This window comes from Cervus elaphus, chromosome 22 (assembly GCF_910594005.1).
Source record: "Cervus elaphus chromosome 22, mCerEla1.1, whole genome shotgun sequence".
Classification (NCBI taxonomy): domain Eukaryota; kingdom Metazoa; phylum Chordata; class Mammalia; order Artiodactyla; family Cervidae; genus Cervus; species Cervus elaphus.
Genome location: NC_057836.1, coordinates 43,554,269 through 43,562,683, shown reverse-complemented (window position 1 = coordinate 43,562,683; position 8,415 = coordinate 43,554,269). Strand labels below are relative to the sequence as shown.

General features: G+C 46.5%; 1 long non-coding RNA gene across 1 annotated transcript in view; it reads left to right on the top strand.

Moving 5' to 3' along the window:
- Positions 1–8,415, top strand: part of LOC122680642 — a 54,172-nt gene that overhangs the window by 33,781 nt on the left and 11,976 nt on the right. Inside the window, exon 2 of the long non-coding RNA XR_006336738.1 lies at positions 7,359–7,460. This is a non-coding gene — a long non-coding RNA (uncharacterized LOC122680642). The remainder of the gene's footprint in view (positions 1–7,358; positions 7,461–8,415) is intronic.

Sequence of the window (8,415 nt, the reverse complement as noted above, 5' to 3'; positions counted from 1 at the left end):
GATTCACAAAGACATCTCTGGGGTGGTCTGTCTTGGATTGGAGATGACCATCCAAGGAGTGTGCTTTGAAAAGCATGAGTGAATGTAACACATATTTACTGAATGTCTAGTATGAACACCATGAAAGCTTCCTCTTCTCATCCCCAGCCTTGTAAAGAATTTCCAGGATGCTGACACTGTCAACAGGGCATTCCAGTTCCTGATGGTGGCATTAGGATGCCCAAGCCTCCATGCAGAGGTAGATTGGAGGGAAGCTGCACTGGTCCTTCATTGACCATCAGTTGACTCCAAGGGTGGAAGAAGGAGCAAAGGGTGAACTGGATGGGGAGGCTGGTTCTGGAGCCTGAATGTGTCGTGCTAGGGGTCTGGACTAGGGTGATGGTCATAGCATCAAGGAGGGGTGTAGACATAGGGTAGCATCTCTGAGGAGACTCTTGCAGACTTGAGGGCTATGATGAACAAGTTGGACAAGTCCAAGTTGACTCTCAGTTTTCAAGCTGGGGTTCACTGGAGATTGGCAGTGCTGCTTTTGAAGGCGGTAAGGCTGGGGAGGAAGTGGTGCCAAGCTGGGGAGATGATATGTTGGAGGTGAGCTCAGAGATCCTCCATAGTGACCTCTTACAACCTGCTCACATTATGGGTGAAGAAACCAAGGCCAAGATGACAGACCCAAATCATATAGAGAGTAGTGAATGAGCCAGGACTTTGTGCTGGGTTTGGGATGCTTGGAGGACATTCTAGTGGAATGTGCCCAGGAGCTCTGAACTCTGGAGAGGGCCGGCTGGACATAGAGCTGTGGTGGTCATTGGGGAGGTCAGGGAGTTGAAGTCACAGGCATGGCTGAGCTCTGGGGCAGTGGGTGGGGGGATGCAACATCTTGAGGACCAGCCGTGTAGAAAGATCCTTGGCTAGGGTCTGGGAAAGTAATCACACTCATTTGCTGAATATTATGCCAGGTATAGTGTACACTGCATCATGCTTTCATCCTCACAACACTCCCTATAAGGTAGATATTGCCTTCAGGATTTTGCTAATGAGGGAACAAGGCTCAGCGAGGTTAGGTGACTTGCCTGAGGTTACAGAGCAGAGGTAGGACCTAAACCCAACTCTCTCTGACCCCAAACCCAGCTCTTTTCTATTCTACTGTCTTGCTTCTTGATAAGATGCACAGAAGGTACACGTTGGCACTAGCGTTCCCCCAGTGAGTGAATCCTTGGGAACCAGGATGGCCTTGTGTCTGTCTCTCTATGTCTTGCCATGTTCATGTAATTAAGCAGATCTAGATGGGCTGAACCATATTGTGGGAAAGCATTTATTGTGGACCTATTGTATCCTTTGTGCTTTATGAATATTATTTCATTTTACCCTCATTACAGCCCTCAAAGATTTGAAGAATTATAGTCTCAGAGAGGTTTATGACTTGCTCAAGGTCACATGGCTAGTGAGATGGCTAAGATTTAAACTCAAGTCTTTCCATTTCTGAAGCATTTTCCCCCCCAAGACTTAAAGTAGGGTAGGGATGTCCTAAAGCCTGAATAGAATATCTTGAAACATCCAGCTTTTTTTTTTTTTGCCCTGAATCTGTGCTAATGCGAGCAACCATCACTTTGTTAATTTGACTTTACAAAAGCCATAATGCTGGAGAGTGGGTGTATCAGGCAGGCCTTTTGGACTCTTAAGTTATAGAAAACATGACTCGGGCTGGATTTATTCTATAATTGTATATGGTGATGGATGTTAAATAGTCTTATTGTGGTGATCATTTTGCAATATGTAAAATATTGAATCACTATGTTATACACCTGAAAGTAACATATGTGTGTGAGTTGCTCAGTTGTGTCCAATTCTTTGCAACCCCATGGACTGTAGCCCACCAGGCTCCTCTGTCCGTGAAATTCTCCAGGAAAGAATACTGGAGTGGGTTGCCATTCCCTTTTCCAGAAACTAACATAATGTATGTTAATTTTTATCTCAATTGAAAAGAAAAGAAAACAACATTCTATGCCCAAAAATGGCAAAAGGGGGAATACTGACTCATGTGACTGATAAATCCAGGAAGGTTCATGTATATCTTGACCCAGAACTCAACAACTGCCATGAGAATGCTGTTTCTATTTCTCAGAAATACCTTGTACTGCATTGGCTACCTGCTCAGACTGACTGCCCCTTGAAGGTTACAAGATGGCTTTTACCTGCAGCACTGTAAAGCTTCAGGACCAAGTCCTGTGGAGAAAAGGGAGTCTACTGCCCTAAAATCTTGATCAGTATTCCCAGGACTGAGTTTCATTGACTGTGATTAGCTTGGCTTGGTCACACACCACCCTTAAACTAGTCACTATCAATGGCAAAGGTTGCATAGGCCTGGACTGCAAGGCACCTTCAAGTCTACACCAAGGGACCTGCACATGGAAGAGGTGGGACCTCTGGGTGGTCAAAGCCATGAACCATTTGCTGCATGAGTCTTGGGGTAGGGGGATGCCCAAGCGTGCCCAGCACTCAGGAGGTTTATGCCCCAAGTCCTGGGTGAGTTTGATGACAGTATACTTTTGAATTTCTCCAGAATGATTCACTCCGGAGCCTAGAGTGGCCTTTCTGAACTTGAGATCTTCATCTCCATCTTGACCCTTGTGAGGCCTAAAAGCAGCTACTCCCACCCCCTTGGGCCTCTGCTTAAAGGTAGCAGCAGAGCCCAGTGGCATTTTCTCCTAGCTTTAGGGTTTCTTTCAATAGTAATGAGGCAGATAGGTGGGACATACGGATGTCACATTCCCACATTGACCTCACCTCTTCCATCCCTTCAGCCCTGAAACTGTGCCTGGCCTTCAGCTGAACACTTCCACTTACACATTACTGAAATGGATCCCATTACCCTCCTTTTGGGCTTCCCAGGCTAAAGATCCTGCCTGCCAGTGCAGGAGATATAAGAGATTCAGGTTTGATGCCTGGGTCGAGAAGATCCTCTGGAGGAGGACTTGGCAACCCACTCCAATATTCTTGCCTGGAAAATCCCAAGGACAGAGGAACCTGGTGGGCTACAGTCCATAGAGTTGCAAAGAGTCGGACATGACTGAAGTGTCTCAGCATGCACTCATATAACCTCCTTTTACAGATGAAAAAGCTTAAGTTCAGAGAAGTCAAGTCCCTTGCCCAAGGTCACACAGCGGGCAGGGACCAGAGTCTGGGCTGCCTGCTTCCACTCCTGTCCTGTGTTCTCCCCAGAGCCCGCTCTGGCCTCCCGGCTGGTGAAGAGAAGAAGGCCAGTGTGTGTGGGTCAGCAGTCTGCTAGCTGCCGTCTGCCAGGAGACAAGCATTCAGCTGTCAGCTTCACTGGTGATATTTCATTAGTTCACACTATTTCCACCTGCTATGGTGGGGAACAGGATATAGAGTTCCTCACATCCAGGGCCCTGGCAGGCTGGGTGGAGGCTGTGGGATCTAATGATATTTATGAGGTCAGCCCTGTGAAGTGATGTGTATTAACTCAAAGGAATGTCGGCCTCATTCCATCCTGAGCCTGCGGCCTTGTTTCCCCTCCGGTCCCCCACTTGTATTTAAGTGCAATTTCACCCCTGAGAGAGAGAGGCCAAGGGGTAGAGAGTCCTAAGAGTGCTAAGAGCATGCAGGTAGACAGCCCTGGGTCCCTACCCTGGCTCTGCCACTTACTTGCTGTGTGACCTTGAGCTGGTTGCTCTGCTTCTCTGGGCCTCAGTTTCCTCATCTGTAAAATGGAGCTGAAGAGGAAGCTGTGATGAATACTGAATGAGACCCTGCCTAAGGGATTTGGAGGATACAAAATCCTACACAAATGACAATCAGGGTGGTTATCATTGTGAGGAATTTACCCTCAACCCAGTCCTGCCACTGAGGTCTGCCTTTGTCGAGAGAAACACACAGAGCAGCTTTGTGGATAGAAATGTGAAGAATCAAGGAGTGCCAGCCCCTGACAACCACTGGCTTTTGGACCCAGTGTCCTTGCAGGGGAAGTCAGGAGTTGCTGATAAGGGAGAAGGAAGAACTGGAGGATGTGAAAGGTACAGGGGCTGAGAACGGGGTGATTATAGCTCTTGGCCACCTGAGTTTGTATCACTTCCTTGAAAACCTCACCTATCTCAGTGATGCTCAGAGGAAACCAGGGAAGAGTTCAGTCTCTGTGAGGCTGGAGTTACAAAGGGGAGCAGGGCATCCCAAGGTCATGGCTGTGGAAGTTGGAAGACCTAGGAGAAACTGGTAAGCACCCAGGAGTCTCCCTTCTTGGACTGTACTGGGTGATGTGTGTAGAGAAGCAGAGAGACATTGGTCTGCAGAGTGTTTAAGAACTCTCTCAGTTCCCAGATGCCTGCGGACCTCAGGGGAGCAGACAACATCCTACCCGAGTGCAGCTCAGATGGATAGAGCCATCCTAGATTCTAAAGGCAGGAGCCTTTCTCATGTTATCATCTCTTCCTCAATGCACTTCTATCTCTGTCTGTCCTGGCTCCCATCCCCATGACAACCCACATCCCATAACAAGAGTTAGATTGGTCATCGAGGACTTGCCTAGTGATGCAGTGGATAAGAATCCACCTGCCAGTGCACGGCACACAGGTTGGATCCCTGATCCAGAAGATCCCACAGGCCATGGAGCAACTAAGCCCATGCGCCAGAACTGCTGAGCCCACGTGCCTAGAGCCCGCGTTCCACAACTAGAGAAGCCATCACAATGGGAAGTCCATGCACCGCAAGGAAGTGTAGCCCCCGCTCATGGAAATCAGAGAAAGCCCATGCACAGCAAGGAAGATCTAGTGCAACCAAAAATGAAATTAATTAATTAATTAAAAAAGATTGGTCATTGAAAGAGGTTGGGTATTTCTGTGTGTATATGGTGTGTGTGGGGGCCCATGCACCCACACTCATGCCCACAGGGGATGGATGATAAATTTCCATGTGTTTCTCTGGGACTCCCATCCTATGCACTCTTAACTGACTCTTGGGATAGACAGTGACTGGCCCTCTCCCAAGGTGGACCCAGGAGCTCTAACAATCAGCAGGTGTCCTCTCCATCATCTAGCATCTTTGCCTCAAAATCAAGTAAATACTAATATTCTGAACTCTGCTACATTAACGAGGGAAAACAGAGGACTCATCTCAAAATATTTATCTGTACCCTAGTATTATGGATTGAGTTGTATCCCCCCAAATTCATCTGTTGAAGTCCTCACCTCTAGGACCTCAGGCTGTGACTGTATTTGCTGATGGGGTGTTTGCAGAGGTAATTCACCTGAGGTCACTTGGGTGGACCCTAATCCACTGTGACTGGCTTCCTTATGAGAAGAGGAGCTTGGGACATAGACATGCACAGAGGGAAGACCATGAAGACACAGGGAGAAGATGAGAGTCTGCAAGCAGAGGGAGGCCTCGAGAGGAACAACCCTGCCGACACCTAGACCTCGGACTTCTGGCCTCCAGGACTGTGAAGACATAAATGTCTGTTGTTTAAGGCCCCCAGCCTGGGGTCCTTTATTGTGGCAGCCCCAGAAAACTGTTACATGAGTGACACAGAGAGACTGCTGACAGGGGTGTAAGAGGGATGGGGTCTTAACACACGGACCATGGTCTCATAAAAACCCTCCAAGTCTTTTGCAATGGTTACCTTTCCTTTCTTAAAGAAATTTTTTATTATAAAAGTGACATATACTCTTTAAAGAAACAATGGAAAATGATGGGGTTGGGGTTGGGGAGCCTCCAGGGATTCATTGCTACCTGAGTACAACCAGCATTTTTTTTTTTTTCCCACGCCGCGTGGCTTATGCTAAGTTTCCTGACCAGGGATCAAACCGTGCTCACAGCAATGAAAGCGCAAGTATTAACCACTGGACCACCAAGGAATTCCCCCAGTACAACCACTGTTATTATTTCTGGAGACTTTTTTGCCGTCCCACTTCTTCCAGGCCACCCACCTGCCAATCAACCTTGGTGAATCAGCTTGGATGCCACCACTTACTGGAAGCCCTCTTTGGTTTCTCCCCCACCTCTGACCAAATGCCCCTCCTAGCCCCTGCATTTACCTTCATCACTACCTCAGTAATGGCCCCATTATTCCACCTGTTTTGTGTTTCCCACTGCCTTTTCAGCTGGGAGTTTGAGGCACAAACACCTGGTGTCCAGCTTCTCCAGGAGGGCCTCCAAGGAGAATAAATCAAACTGATGTTTTTATTTTTGGCTGCATGTGGACAGTGGTTGTTCTCTAAAACATGTTTGGATTGCTACTTATAATGCCATCTAAAACCATTTATCTACCTGTAATTCAGAGGCACCTACCGGTATATAATTAATGTTTCAGGAACTGCAGGCTAAGAAGCAATGTTGTAACAAATTCAATAAAGACTTTAAAAATGGTCCAGATTTAAAAAAAAGGAACTGCAGGCTACCCTTGAGGTTCAAGCTTCATATTCATGGAGCTCTCACTTAGACCGAAAATTGCAGCTCATATTCTGATAGGAGAGGATGCTTTGGGGGACTGGAAACTGAATATTGGAAATCAGACTGAGCAAATCTGGAATGTTTGGACCTATATGTTTTAGTGTCTCTTCAGCCAACGGAGGGAGGCCTGATGTTGCCCCTTGTGGGAAAGCCCTCGGTGATACAACCAATGTGTTTTAAGGGCATGGTTGAGCCATCACTTTTTCTTATCACCTCTGTATTGCTTTCATTCTGATTCTGGGTTGAATTCTATTGAAAAAATATCATAAATCACAGAAGCTGAATCTCTTTGAAAACCCAGTGCTTCCTATCTCACTCATGACTGTAGACTAATCCACAGATGGTGTCGAGCAACAGGACTGAGGCTTGGAGACAGTGACTGAGAATCGGGAAATAAACATATTGGCAAAGCAAGGCAGAGAAGGACTGGCTGGGACTGCAGGCCATGCCTCCCTCTCCCCTCCCCCACTCTCCCTGTAGAGCCTCCTCCCTCCCTCCTCCCCCTCCTCCCCTCCTCCTCCCTCCTCCCCACTGTCTCTCCTCCTCACTGTCTCCCTCCATCTCTCTTCTCACTCGCTCACCATCTCCATCTCCCCTCCTCTTTCCCTCCTTCTGTCTCTCTCTCTTTTGAAAGAGACAAAAGAAACCATTCCTTTCCTTTGTCTCCTTGGCCAGCCTTTTTTTCCACAACTCCCAATTGTGACTCCTTGGCCTTATAGTTCTATTGGATTGATAGGTCTTTAGAGATGAGTTTATCCATCTCATTTTAAAGGTTTTTCCTTGTATTGCTTTTTGAAAAAATTGTGATAAAAATGCACAACAAAATCTACCATCTTAACCACTTTGAAGTATACAGTTCAGTTGTACTAAAATACTGTGTCAACCATCTCGTTTTACAGATGGGAAGCCTGAGGCTCAGAGGGACTGGAACATGCCGAGGGACGTGGCAGGGAGAGGACTCACACTCAGACTCTGGATCGCCTTCTGGGTCCTGAAAGAGGGTAGGACCATGCCAAAGGGAAGAGGAGGAACAGGGGAGAGGCCGAGGCGTGAGCCACGGGCAGGAGATGCTGGGGCATATTTAGACAATGGTCCGTGCTCTGTTCTCTGCTGCTTAGCTGGAAAAGGCGTGAACTATCAAATGAAACTGAAAACATACTCAGTGAAAGAAACCAGGCACAAAAATCATCCACATACTGTATGATTCCATTTACAGGAAGTATCCAGAATAGGTAAATTCATAGGTGCAGAAAGTGGGTTGGTGGTGGTCAGGGGCTGGCAGAGACCAGAGAATGACTGCTTAATGAGTAAAGGGTATTATTATTGTTATGGGTGATGAAGAGGTTTGGGAACTAGACAGAGATGATGGTCCCACAATACTGTGAAGACATTAAATGCCACTGAAACATAGTATTCATCCAAAGAACACTGTCTTTTATTACAGGTTAAATATTTAAAGAGGAACATAATAATCTATAATAATACATGTATAATAATAATATAACTGAAAACTACATTATATTGTGTATTTATTATTATCTACTGAATTTGTTTTCACTTGTTTAAAGAGATGTTAATTGCTTCTTATGAATATTGAATTTTGTTTTCCTCCTAATGAGAAAAAATGCCACTGAAAGCTTTACTTTAAAATGTAGCTTTCTGTTCTGTGAATGTCACCTGAGTTAAAAACATTTTTCCCCCCAAGATTGTTAGTGAATCTTGCAGATGACAAAATATCACATAGCAGATGTTTTCTTGGGCATAGTCGTGGTGGGTGACACTCAGCAGACAGGAGACAGATGGGAGACACTGCCTTCCCTTTGCCCTGAAGGATTTCCTCGTCCACCTTGACAGCAGTAGCTTGTAGGAGTGACCAGAAGTGACAGTGTGCTCCCTTTCTGGATGTTTCTTGCCCTCTCCCTCCTGCAGGCCCATGACAACAGTTGCTCATCCCTC